Here is an 18,596-nt window from a genome sequence, read left to right as displayed (position 1 = left end):
TGAACGAGCTGGTCAGCTCCACTACAGTCCGGTGCAGAGGGTGAGAGGAGTTGTTCATGATGGATTTGAACTTGATTAACACCCTCCTCTCAGCCACCTCCTCAAGAGAGTCCAGAGGACAGCCCAGGACAGAGCTGGACTTCCTGACCATCTTATTCAGTCTCTTTCGCTCCCGCTCTGTGCTGCCCGGGGCCCAACAGATGACAGCATAGAGGAGAGCAGAGGCTACAACAGAGTCATAGAAGGTCTTAATAAGCAGGATCTCAATCTCCTCAGGAGGTGGAGGTGACTCTGGCCTTTTTTGTACAGGGCATCAGTGTTGTGAGTCCAGTCCAGTTTGCTGTTGAGGTTTACACCCAGGTATCTGAAACTGTCCACAGTCTCTATGAGGGATGGGTATTGATAAGATTTTATCGATATCGATGCCATTATCGATTCTGCTTATCGATCCAATTCCTTATCGATTCCCTTATCGATACCTCGTGAATTTTGTACTAAAAGTAGGCTTTACAGGTTTTCTATGTATTTTATTGAGTCTTAAAGTAAATAAATATGAAATTGGTCACTGTATCCTTGACCTCTGGACATAAATAAAAATAAACAAAACAGTGTTTTGCTTTGAAGTTATTAATTCTGACTGGACTCTATCGTTCTAACTTGACTCGGCAGAGAGCCGCGCAACGTTTGGAGCTGTGTGAACAGAACGGAGGACGATTCTCGTTTCTTTCTCGCAACAAGACAGGAGTCCCAGTTAGTAACTTTAATCCGCACAAAAGTGACTCACGATTGACATATTCGGGGATAAAAGTGGTGAAAAACAAAAAAAGCTGAAACCCAAAATTACCCCCCAACACCACCTGCACGAAAATGTTTCAATTCTAGAAGCTCTGAAATGCAGTCTGGGACTATACCAGACGATAAACTGGAGTGAGTGCAGCATCCATTTAGGTGAGAAAAAAAAAACAATTTTCCTTATTCAAATTCATTCCAGTAGTATTCTGCTCTTACAAGGATGCAGCAGTTTTCTAGTTTGGCAGATAGTTCTGGAGGAAATCACTGAAGAAATTAACACACTGAAAATATGGTTCGACCAAAACAAACTGTCATTAAACTTAAATAAGACAGGGATGAAATGGAGGTGTAAGAATCACTAGATGTTCACAGGAAACTCTTATTTATTTCTGTATGTTTGTATGTATTTATGTATGTTCATTGTTAGTTGCTTTTATATTTTCTGTTGTGTTTCTATTCAGGTTCTTTTTGTCTCTTTCTCTAAAATTGTATATAATAAGTATATATTGTATATAATAATCATTAGATTATTAATATACGAGGTCTGTTAGAAAAGTATCCGACCTTTTAATTTTTTTCAAAAACCATATGGATTTGAATCACGTGTGATTGCATCAGCCAAGCTTGAACCTTCGTGCGCATGCGTGAGTTTTTTCATGCCTGTCGGTTGCGTCATTCGCCTGTGAGCAGGCTTTGTGTGAGCAGTGGTCCACCCCTCTCGTCGGATTTTTATTGCGAATAAATGTCTGAACGATTTGGAGCTTTGCTGCATCAATTTTTTCCAGAAACTGTGAGAGACCTCCAGGTGGACACCATTCGGAAAATTCAGATGTCTTTCAGGGACGATTTTATGGGGATTACACAGATTAAGGAGTGCTCCAGCCGGTTTAAAGACCGCCCACAGCTGCTGAGAGTGTGGCGCACGCCGAGCGCCGATCGACAGGCTGAATCAACCAGATCATTTCCAACGTGAAGGCTTTGTTGATCCGGGACGTCGTCTGACTTACACAAAAATGGCAGGAGACGTGGACATCAGCACTTTTTCAGTACATTCCACTGTTACAGGAGTTTTTTTCATGGAAAGAGAAGCGGAGGGATGCGCCATGGAGCCGTTCATGGCGCGGCACAAAACCACCTCCGTGTTGGTCTCACAGGACGGCTTTGAGATGGCTTTCACACGGCTTTCGGCCGTTTTTCAGTCGTGTGACTATCCAAGAAATTGTGGATGAACCTGGACATGCCAGAACATGTCCTGTGAGGCTTCATCACGGCGTTGCTTTGCGCCATGCGGCACCACTGCAACGCGCGGAATTCCGCCACTCCTCTTTCCATGACAAAAACTCCTGTAACAGTGAAATGTGCCATTCATTTCCAAACTGGACGCTGTGTTTTATCCGGGACGTCTTCTGACTAGCACAGGAATTGCGGAAGACAGCACTTTTTCGGCACATTGTGACAGACGTGCGGAGGAATTCCGCGCATCGCGGCAGTGCCGCATGGCGCAAAGCAATGTCGTGATGAAGCCTCACAGGACATGTTCTGGCATGTCCAGGCTCATCCACAATTTCTCGGATAGTCACATGACTGAAAAACCACTGAAAGCCGTCTGAAAGCCATCTCAAAGCCGTCCTGTGAGACCAACACGGAGGTGGTTTTGTGCCGCGCCATGAACGGCTCCGTGGCCCATCCCTCCACTTCTCTTTCCATGAAGAAAACTCCTGTAACAGTGGAATGTGCCGAAAAAGTACTGATGTCCACGTCTCCTGCCATTTTTGTGTAAGTCAGACGACGTCCCGGATCAACAAAGCCTTCACGTTGGAAATGATCTGGTTGATTCAGCCTGTCGATCGGTGCTTAGAGTGCGCCGTGCTCTCAGCCGCTGTGGGCGGTCTTTAAACTGGCTGGAGCACTCCTTAATCTGTGTAATCCCCATAAAATCGTCCCTGAAAGCCATCTGAATTTTCCGAATGGTGTCCACCTGGAGGTCTCTCACAGTTTCTGGAAAAAAATTGATGCAGCAAAGCTCCAAATCGTTCAGACATTTATTCGCAATAAAAATCCAATGAGAGGGGTGGACCACTGCTCACACAAAGCCTGCTCACAGGCGAATGACGCAACCGACAGGCGTGAAAAAACTCACGCATGCGCACGAAGGTTCAAGCTTGGCTGATGCAATCACAAGTGATTCAAATCCATATGGTTTTTGAAAAAAATAAAAAGGTCCGATACTTTTCTAACAGACCTCGTATAAACAAAAATAAATTTAAGAAATATTACAATTTGAAAACAAATGCACCCAAACGTGATGACAGCTGCAACTGCTTAATGCTAACTTTTAACATTGAAAATGCCATAGACATGCTAATGCGTTAGCATCGCTCCCGTTTTTAAGTTATAAAATACATCTATCAACTGTTTCAGAAGACCATAACAGGTCGGTTTAACATAGAAAAGGTAATTAATACTCACAGATGTATGCTCTTTAGGGTTTTAGCGGGGGAAAATTAAGCGAATGAAAGAAAGAATAAACAAAGCAATAGATCGAAGCATTGCTTCAATCTGCGAACCACTGCTTCGATTGGTTCCATGTTCAGAGCAAAGCCGCGCTGCAGAAAAGTTGATTACGGACCCGCTGCAGGGTCTGTAATCAATGTAGAGAAATGATCATTTTCCTGACAAACACCCCCCAAAACAATGGCCACTCTGAAGGACTGATAACAGAATCGTTAAGCACAAAGCTTACTGATGTCGGTGGATCGAATCATTTCTTAACGATACCCGAAAGGAACCGGTTCTCGATACCCATCCCTAGTCTCTATGTCCTCCCCCTGGATGTTCACCGGTGGGTGAGGTGGTGGTTTCCTCTTGATGTCGATCACCACCTCCTTCATCTTACTGGTGTTGAGACACAAGTGGTTGCTCTCACACCAGTCCACGAAGTCTGTGATGACCGACTGGTACTCCAGCTCGTTCCCCTCAGACATGTAACCCACAATGGCGGAGTCATCAGAGAACTTCTGGAGGTGGCAGCTGTCCGTGTTGTAGGTGAAGTCTGAGGTGTAGAGGGTAAAGAAGAAAGGCGAGAGGACGGTGCCCTGGGGGGCCCTGGTTCTGCACCTTACCACCTCAGACTGACAGCCGTGCAGCCACACGTACTGCAGGCGGTCAGTGAGGTAGTTAGTTGATGGTCCAGGCGGCGAGGTGTCGATCCACACCTGAGTCTCCCAGCTTCCCCCGCAGCAGTGCCAGTCTGATGGTGTTGAAAGCACTGGAGAAATCAAAGAACATGACTCTTGCAGCGCTCCCACCGGTCTCCAGGTGGGTGGGCACTCGCTGCAGTAGGTATATGACAGCGTCATCTACCCCGATGTTGGGCCTGTAGGTGAACTGCAGTGGGTCCAGGGTGTCACTCACCATGGTGCAGAGGTGAGACAGGAGGAGCCGTTCCATGGTCTTCATGAGGTGGGAGGTCAGGGCAACTAGTGTGTAGTGGGCCGGTTCCTTGGCGTGTGGTGTTTTTGGAACCGGGACCACACAGGAGGTCTTCCACAGTGTGGGGACCACCCCCAGGCTGAGGCTCATGTTGAAGATGTGGCTGAAGATCTCACAGAGCTCATCTGCACAGGTCCTCAGCAGCTTCGGGGCATCCCATCAGGTCCTGCTGCTTTCGTCTGCGTCAGCCGCAGGAGCTGGCCTCTCACAAGACAAGATATTTAATGTTCAAACTGATAAACTTTCCTTCTAACAACACTCAATAAGTGTTTGGGAATTGAGGACACTAACTGTGAGTGTCATGACTGGGTGTAAAAGGAGCATCCCCAAAAGGGTCAGCCATTCACAATCAAAGATGGGGCGAGGATCACCACTTTGTGAACAACTGCGTGAAAAAATAGTGCAACAGTTTAAGAACAATGTTTCTCAATGTTCAATTGCAAGGAATTTAGGGATTCTATCATCTACAGTCCATAATATAATCAGAAGATTCAGAGAATCTGGAGAAGTTTCTACACATAAACAACAAGGCCGAAAACCAACATTGAAGGCCCGTGACCTTTGATCCCTCTGGCGACACTGCATTAAAAACTGACATCATTGTGTAAAGGATCTTACCGCGTGGGCTCAGGAACACTTCAGAAAACCATTGTCAGTTAACACAGTTCGTCACTACATCTACAAGTGGAAGTTAAAACTCTACCATGCAAAGCGAAAGCCATACATCAACAACATCCAGAAACACCGCCACCTTCTCTGGGCCCGAGCTCATTTGAAATGGACAGACGCAAAGTGGAAAAGCGTGCTGTGGTCTGATGAGTCCACATTTCAAATTGTTTTTGGAAATCATGGACATCGTGTCCTCCGGACAAAAGAGTAAAAAGACCATCCAGATTGTTACCAGCGCAAAATTCAAAAGCCAGCCTCTGTGATGGTATGGGGGTGTGTTAGTGTCCATGGCATGGGCAGCTTACACATCTGTGATCGCACCATCAATGCTGATAGGTACATCCAGGTTTTGGAGCAACACATGCTGCCATCCAAGCAATGTCTTTTTCAGGGACATCCCTGCTTATTTTAGCAAGACAATGCCAAGCCACATTCTGCACGTGTTACAACAGCGTGGCTTCGTAGTAAAAGAGCGTGAGTACTAGACTGGCCTGGCTGCAGTCCAGACCTGTCAGCCACTGAAAATGTGTGGCACATTATGAAGTGCAAAATACGACAACGGAGATCCCGGACTGTTGAACAACTGAAGTCGTACATCAAGCAAGAATGGAAAAGAATTCCACATACAAAGCTTCAACAATTAGTGTCCTCAGTTCCCAAACGCTTATTGAGTGTTATTAGAAGGAAAGGTGATGTAACACAGTGGTAAACATACCACTGTGTGGGAGGTGATGGTCTAGTGGTTAAGGCGTTGGGCTTGAGACCAGAAGAGCCTCGGTTCACATCCCAGCCTCACTGGAAAATCACTAAGGGCCCTTGGGCAAGGTCTTTAATCCCCTATTGCTCCCGGTGTGTAGTGGGCACCTTGTATGGCAGCACCCTCACATCGGGGTGAATGTGAGGCATTATTTGTAAAGCACTTTGAGCATCTGATGCAGATGGAAAAGTGCTATATAAATGCAGTCCATTTACCATTTCCATTTACTGTCCCAGGTTTTGTGAAACGTGTTGCAGGCATCCATTTCAAAATGAGCAAATATTTGCACAAAACAATAATCTGTCGGTTTGAACATTAAATATCTCATCTTTGTGGTGTATTAAATTGAATATAGGTTGAAGAGGATTTGCAAATCGTATTCTGTTTTTATTTACATTTTACACAATGTCCCCAACTTCATTGGAATTAGGGTTGTACGAGGTCTATTAAATAAGTATCCAACCTTATTATTTTTTTCAAAAACCATATGGATGTGAATCACGTGTGATTGCGTCAGACAAGCTTGAACCCTCGTGTGCATGCGTGAGTTTTTCCACACCTGTCGATTGCGTCTTTCGCCTGTGAGCAAGCTTTGAGTCAGGAGTGGTCCAGCCCCCTCGTCGGATTTTCATTGCCAGGAAATGGCGGAATGATTTGGGCTTTTTTTCCATCAGAATTTTTTCAGAAACTGTTAGAGACTGGCAGCTGGAAACCATTAGAAAAATTTATCTGGCTTTTGGTGAAAATGTTACGGGCTTGGTAGAGAATAAGGAGTGTTACTGTCGCTTTAAGGACGGCCCCCAGCGGCTGTGGGGCGCGCCGTGCTCCAAAGCCGCCATCGACAGGCTGAACGACCATTTCATTTCTAAACGGATGGCTGTCTGGATCCGTGACTATCGTGTGCCATTTCTCTGGTTATCACAAGAGCTGGACATCAACCATTTTCCGGCAGATTTCACTTTTAACAAGAAATTTTGTCATGGAAAGCCGAGCGGAGGCTTCGCGCGTCACGATGGATTCGCTACTGGAGCGAGACAAAACCACCTCCGTTTTGGTCTCACAGGACGGCTTTGAGATGGCGTTCAGACAGCTGTCGGTGGTTTTTCCATCAAGTGATTATCTGAGAAATTGTGGATGTGCCTGGACATGCCAGAACATGTCCCATGAGGCTTCATCACAGCGTTGCTTTGTGCCATGTGGCACCACCGCGACGCGCGGAATTCCTCCGCACGTCTGTCTCAATGTGCCGAAAAAGTGCTGACGTCTACGTCTTTTCACAATTCCTTTGCTAGTCAGACGACGTCCCAGATAAAACACAGCGTCCAGTTTGGAAATGAACGGCACATTCCACTGTTACAGGAGTTTTTGTCATGGAAAGAGGAGAGGAGGCTTCGCGCGTCGCGGCTGTGCCGCATGGCGCACAGCAACGCCGTGATGAAGCCTCACGGGACATGTTCTGGCATGTCCAGGCACATCCACAATTTCTCAGATAATCACTCGATGGAAAAACCACCGACAGCTGTCTGAACGCCATCTCAAAGCCGTCCTGTGAGACCAAAACGGAGGTGGTTTTGTCTCGCCCCAGTAGCGAATCCATCGTGACGCGCGAAGCCTCCGCTCGGCTTTCCATGACAAAAGCTCTTGTTAAAAGTGAAATCTGCCGGAAAATGGTTGATGTCCAGCTCTTGTGATAACCAGAGAAATGGCACACGATAGTCACGGATCAAGACAGCCATCCGTTTAGAAATTAAATGGTCATTCAGCCTGTTTATGGCGGCTTCGGAGCGTGGCGCACCCCACAGCCACTGGGGGCCATCCTTAAAGCGACAGTAACACTCCTTATTCTCTACCAAGCCTGTAACATTTTCACCGAAAGCCAGATAAATTTTTCTAATGGTTTCCAGCTGCCAGTCTCTAACAGTTTCTGAAAAAATTCTGATGGAAAAAAAGCCCAAATCATTCCGCCATTTCCTGGCAATGAAAATCCGACGAGGGGGCTGGACCACTCCTCACTCAAAGCCTGCTCACAGGCGAATGACGCAACCGACAGGCGTGGAGAAACTTACGCATGCGCATGAGGGTTCAAGCTTGTCTGACGCAATCACACGATTCAAATCCATATGGTTTTTGAAAAAAATAATAAGGTCGGATACTTTTCTAATAGACCTCGTATGTCAGATTACTTGAAATCGCTTAATGTGGCTGTCAAGTTTCTTTCCCTGTCCATACAGGAGACACTGTTGCAGGATCCAACAGATGTGCGACCACATCAGTTGGTCAAAACATTTTGAGCTGCTCTGTTCACACACAGACTGATGGTCCGACAGACACACAACACTGAAAACAACAAGATGGGTTAAAACAGTTGCTTTACTTATTAACTTTGAAAATAAAATAACAGTCTCACTCAAGTTTTTATTGTTGTGTATCGTGACATTTTTAACTAGAGAAATGTACATAATGTTGTTTTTTACTGTAATGGCAAATTTAATTACTACATAGGTGAATATTTTGACCATTATGACAGATTCACTGAATGGATTATAGGGTTGTTTGCTTGTTTCTTTCTTTCTTCAACAAATAAATGGCAGGATGCTGATTGGGGGTTTTGTGCAGAGAACATTTGTTACTGCTGTGAGAGAGAGAGAGAGAGGGAGAGCGAGAGAGAGAGAGATTGTGGTGATACAACGAAGATGAAAGCATGTGATTTTCCATCTGACTGCTGCTGGTTTGTGCATAAATCACATCTACAGAGCAACAGGACGACGGTAAAGTTTATTTTCATTCTTTTCCTTGTGATTATTTTAAGCGAACATGTCTGATTTCATATGACTAAGTTAATTACATTGCTTTTCTAACAGAAATAGGCAATAATTCTTTTCATTGCTGATGTTTGACTTTCTATTCATGAACTGTGAAAATTAATTAATTTATCAACCCATCAAAGGTAATGTTTGTGAATTGCAAATATGACATTGGTCGAGAATGTATTTTCATGGACACATTTAATAAAAGTACTTCTACATTATTGACTGACATATAAATACATTTATGTCTATGAATCAATACCATTGAGAGAATCTGATTTTTAATTAAAGGGGCCATATTCCAAATATATTGTTGTCTAGCTTTGACAGTTAAATGGTGTTTTTTTTTTTTTTTTTTTTTGGGCTTCAAGTTAAACATCCTCAAAGTCTTGCATTTTTGTGATACAGCTTGTAGATGTTCTCATGCTGCAAAAAAAAAAAAAAAAAAAAGTCTTAACCAGCTTGTTTTAGATAGTGGTTACATATGTCACAGAAGCCCTTATTTGAACTCCTGTTTGTTCATGTCTTATACACCCACAAAACAGGTCTGTGCTCTGTCAGACAATCCCATCCATACTGTGGGAGAGAAAAGTATTGTTTAGCCATTACATTACTCATCTCCCCACTTTGTTTAGAGGCGGGCGTGGCCATCAGTGGCTGCTTTCAACCTCACGCAACAGGCATAGAAACAAGTTGATTTTAGTGTTTTATTTTTTAAGTTCATTTCTTAATAAAACAGGAGAGGAGCCCTTGTGCAAGGTCTTTCATCCCCAAAGTGCAAAGTGCTTTGAGCATCTGCAGCAGATAAAACATAGAGCAATGGATGTCTTCCTTTTGATATACGTATACTGTATGTTCAATACCACACCCATCCTGAATTTTTGTCTGACCCATAATATTTTTTAGTATCAAAACATGGGAAAAGAGCCCAAAAAAAAACCCCCACATTCCTATGCTTAATATTAGCAAAGTTATGGACCTTTTTCTATCTTTCAATGTTCCTATGGTGGCCATATTGGATTTTCTGTCAAAAAGGAGGCCATTTTGAATTTTTGTGTGCCATAAGATTCCTTGGTATCAAAAACATGTCCCGATGTGTATTATTAGCAAAGTTATGACCATTTTTTCTGTTTATCAATGTTTGCATGGTGAGCATTTTGGATTTTTGGCCATAAAACCCATCTGCCACAAATGCCAGCTTGACCCGGGAAAACCCAGGGAAAAGTTGTTCATTATCATCCATGAAATCCATATACCAAGTGTGGCACTTTTAAATATCAGGCCACTTTGTGACCCTAACCCACCTAACTACAAGTAAATTCAACAATGCTGTCCTGTATTTTTGATGGTCTCTGTGTTTGTTGGTTGTGGTGACAGATTGGTCACACCCATCATCCTTTGGTTTGGTCCCAGAAGTCAAGTACATTGTTTTCTGGACTACATGTGACCCTTAAGTATTAATCACATCTTTCCAAAAATGTGTCATGAAGAGGGAAATAAAGAGTTCAGATCATCTTTTATGGCAGTTGGTATCCAGCTTAATGGTGCAATACTGCCAACTTCTGCGCTGGAGTGTGGATCATAATAAATGGACTGTATTTATGGAAAATGGACTTTATTTATATTGCACTTTTCCATCTGAATCAGAAGCTCAAAGTGCTTTACAATGATGCCTAGTATTCACCCATTCACACAGTCACACACCTATGTCAGGGTGCTGCCATGCAATACGCTCAGTAACTTATAATTTATTCCGTTTATACAAAACCAAATCACAACAAAAGCTACCTCAAGGTGCTTCATACAAGTAAGGTCTAACTTCACCAACCCCTAGAGCAACCACACAAGTGACAGTGGTAATACCTCCGTTACACTAGAGCATGAATTGCACAACTGCTATAGGAATCGTCATTTGAACATTTGTGTAATTCATGCTGCATTTGAGCTGCAATCCAACGCCTCGTACAGCATTCCTACAGCAGTCAGCACATTTGTATGTTGTTCGTGCTGGGAAATGTACTGCATTCATACTGCCGTAGGAATGGACATTCCAAAGTCACTCATGCAAGTCGACTTGCAGTCGAACTGCATTCGACTTGCAGCACGAATGCCGTACCAATTGACATTCGAATGAAACTTGTGCAATTCGTGCTCCATTCGAGCTGTATTTGAATTCATCAAACAGCATTCCTGTGGCACTTAGGGAAATACACCAAATTGTTAGGCCAGCACGAATGGAGAGAACAGGCACACTACAATCATGCTACATTTGAACTGGGGAATATTGGTACTGCAGTCATACTGCTGTGTCCCAGACAGCAAATGGATCCGGGCCGGATGTAGTCCAACATCTGGTACCATTCCTGAAAACGGATCAGGTCCAGACAATTTTTGCACCCTGGCCCAGATCCGGCACAGCTTCACTTTACAGTTCTGGAACAAATCTGGATCAGATCTGAACCGGATCCGCAACGGAGCAACAATTTACAGCCCGTATCTGGGACAGATGTGGTCCGCATCATGGCAACGTGGCAGGAACATGAGGTTAGCATAACGATAAGCAGTTTTATCTGCACTCAGCAGAAACTATCCATTAGCGGTGATAAACTCAGGGCTGTGAAAACTCAGTGAATCCGTGGGATGCGTGGATTTCATCATGGGGGGGTCTTAGTGTGTACTCTGTAATCGTGATCGCCCTGAGTTTATCACCGCTAATGGATAGTTTCTGCCGAGTGGAGATAAAACTGCTTACCGTTATGCTAACCCCATGTTCTTGCTACGGTGCCATGATGCAGACCACATCTGTCCCAGATCCGTGCCAGATATGGGCTGTAAACGGTTGGTCTTTTGCAGATCCAGTTTAGATCTGGTCTAGATCTGTTCCAGAACTGTAAAGTGGAGCTGTGCTGGATTTGGGCCAGGGTCCAAAAATTGTCTGGACTGGATCTGTTTTCAGGATTGGTACCAGATGGTGGACTACATTGGGCCCGGATCCATTCGCTGTCTGGGGTGATTCAAAATGGCAGCCCACCAGCTTTGGGAGGAGTCTAATCACGTAGACACATCTTGATTGTGCCCCCAATGAGCTAACCCCCCACACATCCTGTCAGTGCACAAAGGAAATATTGTAATGTGCAAAGTCTGTGGCACACAATCATCATGTGCACTAGACATGAACATTGCGCAATCAAACGGAATACACCATGTGGCACAGCAAGCCAGCGCGTCCCCGTGATGCATTGACGTGCATTGTGGACATCTGGATGGGTTCTAACAGCCATGTTAACATAATACAGATGAATCCTCTGACACGAGGTGGACTGATGATGGATGTGTGATTACATGCTCAATCTGGGTGAATCATTTGTACTGGCTTCAGATCACATTCTGGGTATTTGTATGCGGCTGTACGAATGTCTGTCCCATCTGTATGAACGCAGCTCGAATTCTAATTGTTTTTCCAATTCGTGTGATTCATACAGCATTTGTGGTCTAGTGTGACGGGGCCCTAAGGAAAAACTCCCTCTGATGATACTGAGGAAGAAACCTCAAGCAGACCAGACTCAAAGGAGTGACCCACTGCTTTGGCCATTCTAACAATTACAAGGGTTTGCAAAGTTTTACAAAGCTGAAGAAACAGAAAACAGGAAATCAAACAACATAATAATATAAAAAAGATGAGAAGTCCATGCAAGCGTCAGCACCACAGGCAGGAGTCACCCAGCATTCCTCATGCCATTAATGGGCCTGCCCCCATGACAGGGTCACCCCTGAACACAGACTGCAGCATGCAGCACCTGTGTCACATCTTGTATCTCACGATCAGTCCGGCCCCTCCCTTTTGGTTTGCATCCGTCAATCCTGTAATCCCATGCGACATCATTTGTACCTTGGACAGAGAGACAAAGAGAAGAATCTCTTCTAGACTGGACTACTGCAATGTTCTATTTTCTGGTTTACCGCAGTCCAGCATTAGGTCTCTCCAATTGGTTCAAAATGCTGCTGCCAGACTTTTGACAGGAAGCAGAAAGATTGACCACATTCCACCCATTTTGGCATCTCTTCACTGGCTTCCTGTCCCTGTGAGATCAGATTTTAAGGTTCTGCTACTAACCTCTAAAATTGTTCACAGACTGGCACCTCCCTACTTAGCTGACCTAATTAAACCCTACGTACCGGCCCGGGCTCTGCGTTTTTAGGGTGCAGGACTACTTTGTGTCCCTAGGGTGAATAAAAAGGATGTGGGTCACAGAGCTTTCTCTTATCGTGCTCCTGTTCTGTGGAATGATCTCCCTGCATCAATAAATCAGTCAGATTCTGTAGAGACTCTCAAGTCCAGACTTAAGAAGCACTTAATTTCCCTTTTGTATGGCTAGCATACTGGCATAGTATGTAACTATCCATTTTACCGTTTTAAATTAATTCTATTTGGAGAAAGGAGTGGGCCAACGTTATCTAAAGTCTGGGTTTTTTAGTAAAGCTTACGGCTAGTGGCGGGCAATCAGCTTAGTATTTCTTCTGTTTTTCTTGTTGCTTAATGCTGATAAATTATACTGTATTTGTTGTCTTTCTGATGCCTGATTCTATTGTTTCTCTCTGTTTGAGGTGCGGCTCCATCCAGAGATGGCAGTGGTGTCTACTTCTGCAACCCTCCTGTCCTGTGCACCGGCAACATTTCCTGTATATTTGTTTTGTAAATTGTGTCGGTAACATGGCCCAAGCAGAGGGCCGCCTCTTTGAGTTTGGTCTGCTTGAGGTTTCTTCCTCAAATCATCAGAGGGAGTTTTTCCTTACCACTGTCGGCTGTGTGCTTGCTCTGGGGATTGGTAAGGTTAGACCTACTTGTGTGAAGCGCATTGAGACAATTTTTTGTGTGATTTGGCGCTATATAAATGAAAATAAATTGAAATTGAAATAGAGACTGTAAACTTAATAAGTGAGTGATTGGAGACCACCGATGCAAGAGGCATGATGTCAATATTTGTGACAGTGATACCACGCATGAGGACCAAATCCAGGGCATTTCTACTAATGTGTGTCGAACCCTGAATGCATTGCTGGGATGCTACTACATCCATAACTGGGTCCAGACTGGGTCAGAAGGCTTATTTATATGAATGTTGAAGTCAACAACAGTCAGAATGTTATGTGCATGGGTTGCCAAGTTAGAGAGAAACTCACCAAATTCATCTAAGAATCAGTGGTGGGCACAGTTCCGCTTATCCGCTAACTGCTAATTAGCGAAGCTAACTTTTGTGTTAGCAGATTAGCTTTTCAGCTAATTTTAAAAACCATTGGTGGACTACTTCTGCTAAAGTTAGTTCCGCTAACTTTCAGTCTGCTAACATTTTTTGCTGGCATAGTGAATAAAATGGTTAAAATCATACATGTTAGTCCCTACCTGTTGCGTGTTTTGCAAGTCAGACAACTATGAGTTCAGTCGTCCCCCAGCTGAAGAGAGCACAACAGGCCGGCTGCAGTAATTTGTGTGTTGTTTTTTTTACAAATAAATAAAGCAACCAACCAGTGAAGGAGACTCATTTTTCCTATAATGCCTTTTGGCATGTCTGTCTGTTAAGGCTCAAACCTTCAGAATTAGCGCAGTACTTTTAAAGACGTGCAAAATTTTCAATTTGTAAAAATGACAGCATTACCGTTACTGTCGATAAATTGTCCAAAATTAGTTGTTTATAAGTGTGAAACCATGAGTGAAAAGTGTCTTGCATTTCATGTCCCCTGCCCACGGTCTGTGCTGTAGTATGTAAAAGGTAAATGACATGGGCAGAGTGCATAAAGACAGATGCTCTGTCTCATTTATTTGGGATTTGTATTTGCTTTTGATTTTACTCAGAAACTGCAGCAGTGCTTAAACTCTGAACTGGCTTATCAGTAGCTAACAGTGTACTGAGTCAGTACTTAAGGTTTGCAGTTAGCTGTAACTTCTGCTCCAAATTTGTTCTAGGTTATTGGTTTAGCGTTATAAAAGTTCAATTTTCAGTTAGCAGATTAGCTGCTATTGAAGCTAACTTTTTGGTCTACTCTGCCCACCACTGCTAAGAATTCAGAATATGGGCCTGGGGGACTATATACGGTGACAAAATAGCATGGTTGATTTTTTTATTCTTATTCTTCTGACCTTGTCTGTATGTAGTATCCTGGGAAGAGTGGAGAGTCAGATGTTCAAACAAATTATATTTTAGACCCCCAACAGCAAGTAAACTAACCCCAGATTTTTAAATTAGAGCAACCACCCCACCTTGCTTTATATCACAAGGGACATGACTAAATGTGTACACTGGTGGGCAGGCTTCATTTAAGGGGAGGACTGTAGTAAGTTTAAGCAAGGTTTCACATAAACTAATCATATATAAGTGGTGTTCCATAATTAGATCGTTAATGTTAATGAGACCCAAACTAGTAGCCTCAGTGGGGTTGACAGTTGGACTATTTGTATTTGGGGTGGTTCCAGACTAGCATATATAAGATGCATAATATTAGGTTTGGTTTAAGAAGTTCCATGTGGGTTGTAGGTAGCAGACAAAATATGTAATGTTGCAGGAACAGCCAGTAGGGCATCCTTAATTTTAATGTCATCCAATGTAGTAATGGATATTAGGTTTGCAAAACATCTCCATCTATGCTCTTTATGGACATGTCTGTGGAAACAGGCCACAGTCTCAACCTGACGAAATTCCCTCCTTGCAACATAAACTGCACTATCACCATAATGGATTTTCTCCACTATTTTCCCTACTTTGGTTATGGATTAAATTTCCACATTAGTGGTAAGCCCTACAGGGTCTCTAATCACCTGCTCCATGGCCTGCTGTAATGTCCTAATGTTACCCTCCTATCTATGTTCGCAGATAAGGTGGCAGTGCCTTCCACGGTGTGGTGAAGGCCGTGCAGCATCAGCAAGCCACGGTGACTCCAAAAAAAAAGGCCAGTTATCAATAAAACTAAAGCCTTGCTGCTTACAAAATTGCACCAGCCACCTATTCAATGATGTGAGTCTGCTAAATACCTCATCATTATCCCAGGAGGGGAGGGGACCAGCATATCTTTCTGGCAAGGTCACAAATCCTTCTATGTCCATTTTTTGTGACCTCTTAGTGTCTCATCTTAATGTCATTGGCACCAACGTGAATAACAATGTGGTTATATCTAGTGTCATGTTCCTTTGGCTTTGTGCCTTTATGCACCATCAACACCCTAAGGTGAGCGGCCCCACAAATACATTTAATGTCAGCTGGCATGTGTAAGGTGATAGAATCCCCTATCACTAACGCCCAGCATTTTGGCTTGCAGATAGTGGTAGAAGTCACCAGTGGACATGGAAAGTTAACAAAAGGCATGTCTAAGGCTAAAAATGGTTCAGTGTAGTGGCAACTGTGATCTGGGTGCTTCAACAGGACACCAAGCCCTACGTGACTTCTGACAACAGTCCAAAAGCCATCATGTTTAGCCGGCATTGCTAAGCTAATGCTAATGGACGTGCTAGCCGACCTGACTCTAACCTTATCTGCGGTGCTCATAATATCTAACTCAACTGAACTAAGAAGCTACTTAGCTAAAATTCACAGCAGTTGCACTTAAAAAACAAACAAAAAAAAAGTGTTTGGCAGAAATGGGAGAAACAATTCCAACGATTCCAACCTTATAGAAGAGTGTCATTCAAGCCAGCAGTCCGTCCGGGAGGAAGTTGCCAGATCATTGTTCAGGAATTCCAAAAATTAGGAAAAATACACACATCAGGAGCAGTTTGGGGATAAAGGGCCTTGCGTAAGGCCCTTTGTGATTTTCTGGCAAAACAGGGATTTGAACCTGGCTTGATTTGAACCGAGTACCTCATTCACATCAGTATACAGGAGCAGCTTGTCATGAGTGTAAATGGTAGCTATAGATGATGATGAAGTTTTCATCATGCAAATGTTGCTTCAAAGTCACAGGATCAGCAAAACTAGTAAAATAACTGCATCTTACAGTCCAGAATGCATTTAGTAGACACTTACAGGACATGTTGCACATTTTTTAATGTCCCAGTTAGCAACACAACATCAAAGTATTCATGATTGCTAATAATTGGTGGTAATACTTGGTGGTCTCTGATGTTTTTTATTGCTCTCCCTGAGTGAGTTAACGGATGCTTTCTGGAAAACGTCTTACTAGGCAATTCTCATCATTTCTCAGTGTGTGACGTATATTAGGAAAGCAGAAACATCCAGATGGCCAACAGACAGTTATGTCTAATAACAAAGCTTCAGAGCTTTTATTTGAACGTGATGGCTCAGATTTACAGAGGAGATGGCGTACTTCACCTGAAACTCTTAACTTTTTTAGAATCTGTCAGATTTTGGAACCTAAAGTGTGGTGATGCGCTGTTAGTGTCACAGGTTCTGGGTTACTGCTGCTGTGACACACTGTTTTTACAGACTGCCTGGACACACGGATGTATTTTTTACAGTACAAAAAGTCTGAATACATTATTTTCAGGAGATAATGTGCCACAATTGTGACAGAACTTGAGCTGAAGGCAGCACTGCTATTGGATATTATTCTCTGACGTGCGCCATGAGCGGCTCCATCCCGATGCACGAATTCCTCCGCATGTCTTTCATTACAAAATCTCCTGTAACAACAAAAAGCACGTCCGTGTTGGAAGTCTCACAGGACAAGTTGTGACATGCCCAGCTGTTACACAATTTCTCGGATACTCACTCGACTGAAAAGCCACCGAAAGCTGTCTGAATCTTCCGAATGGTTTCCAACATGGACGTGCTTTTTGTTGTGCGTCATGAGCGGCTCTGTCCCGACGCGCGAATTCCTCTGCATGTCTTTCATTACAAAATCTCCTGTAACAGTGGAATGTGCCGCAAAAGTGCTGATGTCCAACTCTTCCACAATTTCTCTGGTAGTCAGATGATGTCCCGGATCAACACAGCCTTCACTTTGGAAATGATCTGGTCGTTTCAGCCTGTCAATGGCCGCTCGGAGCGCGGCGCGCCCTGCGGCGCTGTGGGCCGTCTTTAATCCGGTTGTAATGATCCTTAATCTGTGTGACGCCCAGAGTATCTTCACCAAAAGCCGTCTGAATCTTCTGAATGGTTTCAACCTGGCTGTCTCTCACAGTTTCTGGAAAAATTTGATTCAGCGCTGCTCCAATCGCTCAGCCATTTTCCTGACAAAGAAAATCCGACGCGGGGGGTGGACCAGTGCTCACTCAAAGCCTGCCCACAGGTGAATGATGCAACCGACAGGCGTGAAAAAACTCACGCATGCGCACGAAGGTTCAAGCTTGGCTGATGCAAGCGCACATGATTCAAATCCATATAGTTTTTTAAAAAAATAAAAAGGTCGGATAGTTTTCTAACAGACCTCGTATGTATGTATGTATGAGTATAATATGACCCCTTTCACTTTTATGCAGTTTGACCATTTAAAGTGGTTTAAAAATATTGTGACATGTATGCAGTGGTGGGCACACTTCCGATAATCCGATAACAGCTAATTATCAAAGATAACGTTTTCATTCTCGGATTATCTTTTTAGATAAATTTAAAAACCATCATCAGACTAATTATCTTCTAATGAATTACTGTCCGATAACTTTTAGACCAATAACGTACTAAACGAAGCTGAACAGTGAAAAACATTTTTAAAACTGTTAAAGCTGTAGAGACCTACCTGTTAATAGTTTCCTAATAGGCATGTTGTTCTACCCTCTGCAATCAGAAACCACGTTTTAAAGTTTAAAACGTGGTTACTTTAAAACGTTTCGTTTTAAAGTAAACGAAACATTTACATGCTGTGCCAGGCAGCAATGCATTATGGGTAGCATAAGGTAATCTCAGACGTTCACGACACGACAATTGCATTTCAGACACTCTATTCAGGGTCCACAGATAACAGCATTAAACTCTAGTGCCTAAAACTCTCGTGAATATATTCTCTGGGTTTATAGACGTTAGTGTATTTGCGTTTGTTAAATTCCATGCATCTTAAATGTAGCAGACACAGATTATCTGGAATTTTGTTTGACATTTTTTCAAGGCCGCTACTGCCATCTACTGGCCAGGAGT

General features: G+C 43.4%; 1 protein-coding gene across 3 annotated transcripts in view; it reads left to right on the top strand.

Annotated features, from left to right (window-relative positions):
- The first annotated feature begins 8,375 nt into the window (after positions 1–8,375).
- The window catches only part of trpc4b (transient receptor potential cation channel, subfamily C, member 4b), a 78,461-nt gene continuing 68,240 nt past the window's right edge, over positions 8,376–18,596 (top strand). For all 3 annotated transcript variants that reach the window (XM_034168409.1, XM_034168408.1, XM_034168407.1), the window contains exon 1: positions 8,376–8,478. The gene's annotated coding sequence lies outside the window, so the exon portion shown is untranslated. The remainder of the gene's footprint in view (positions 8,479–18,596) is intronic.

Source organism: Thalassophryne amazonica, chromosome 4 (assembly GCF_902500255.1).
Source record: "Thalassophryne amazonica chromosome 4, fThaAma1.1, whole genome shotgun sequence".
Classification (NCBI taxonomy): Eukaryota; Metazoa; Chordata; class Actinopteri; order Batrachoidiformes; family Batrachoididae; genus Thalassophryne; species Thalassophryne amazonica.
Note: the sequence above shows the minus strand (reverse complement) of the source record. Positions and strands in the feature narration are given on the sequence as shown.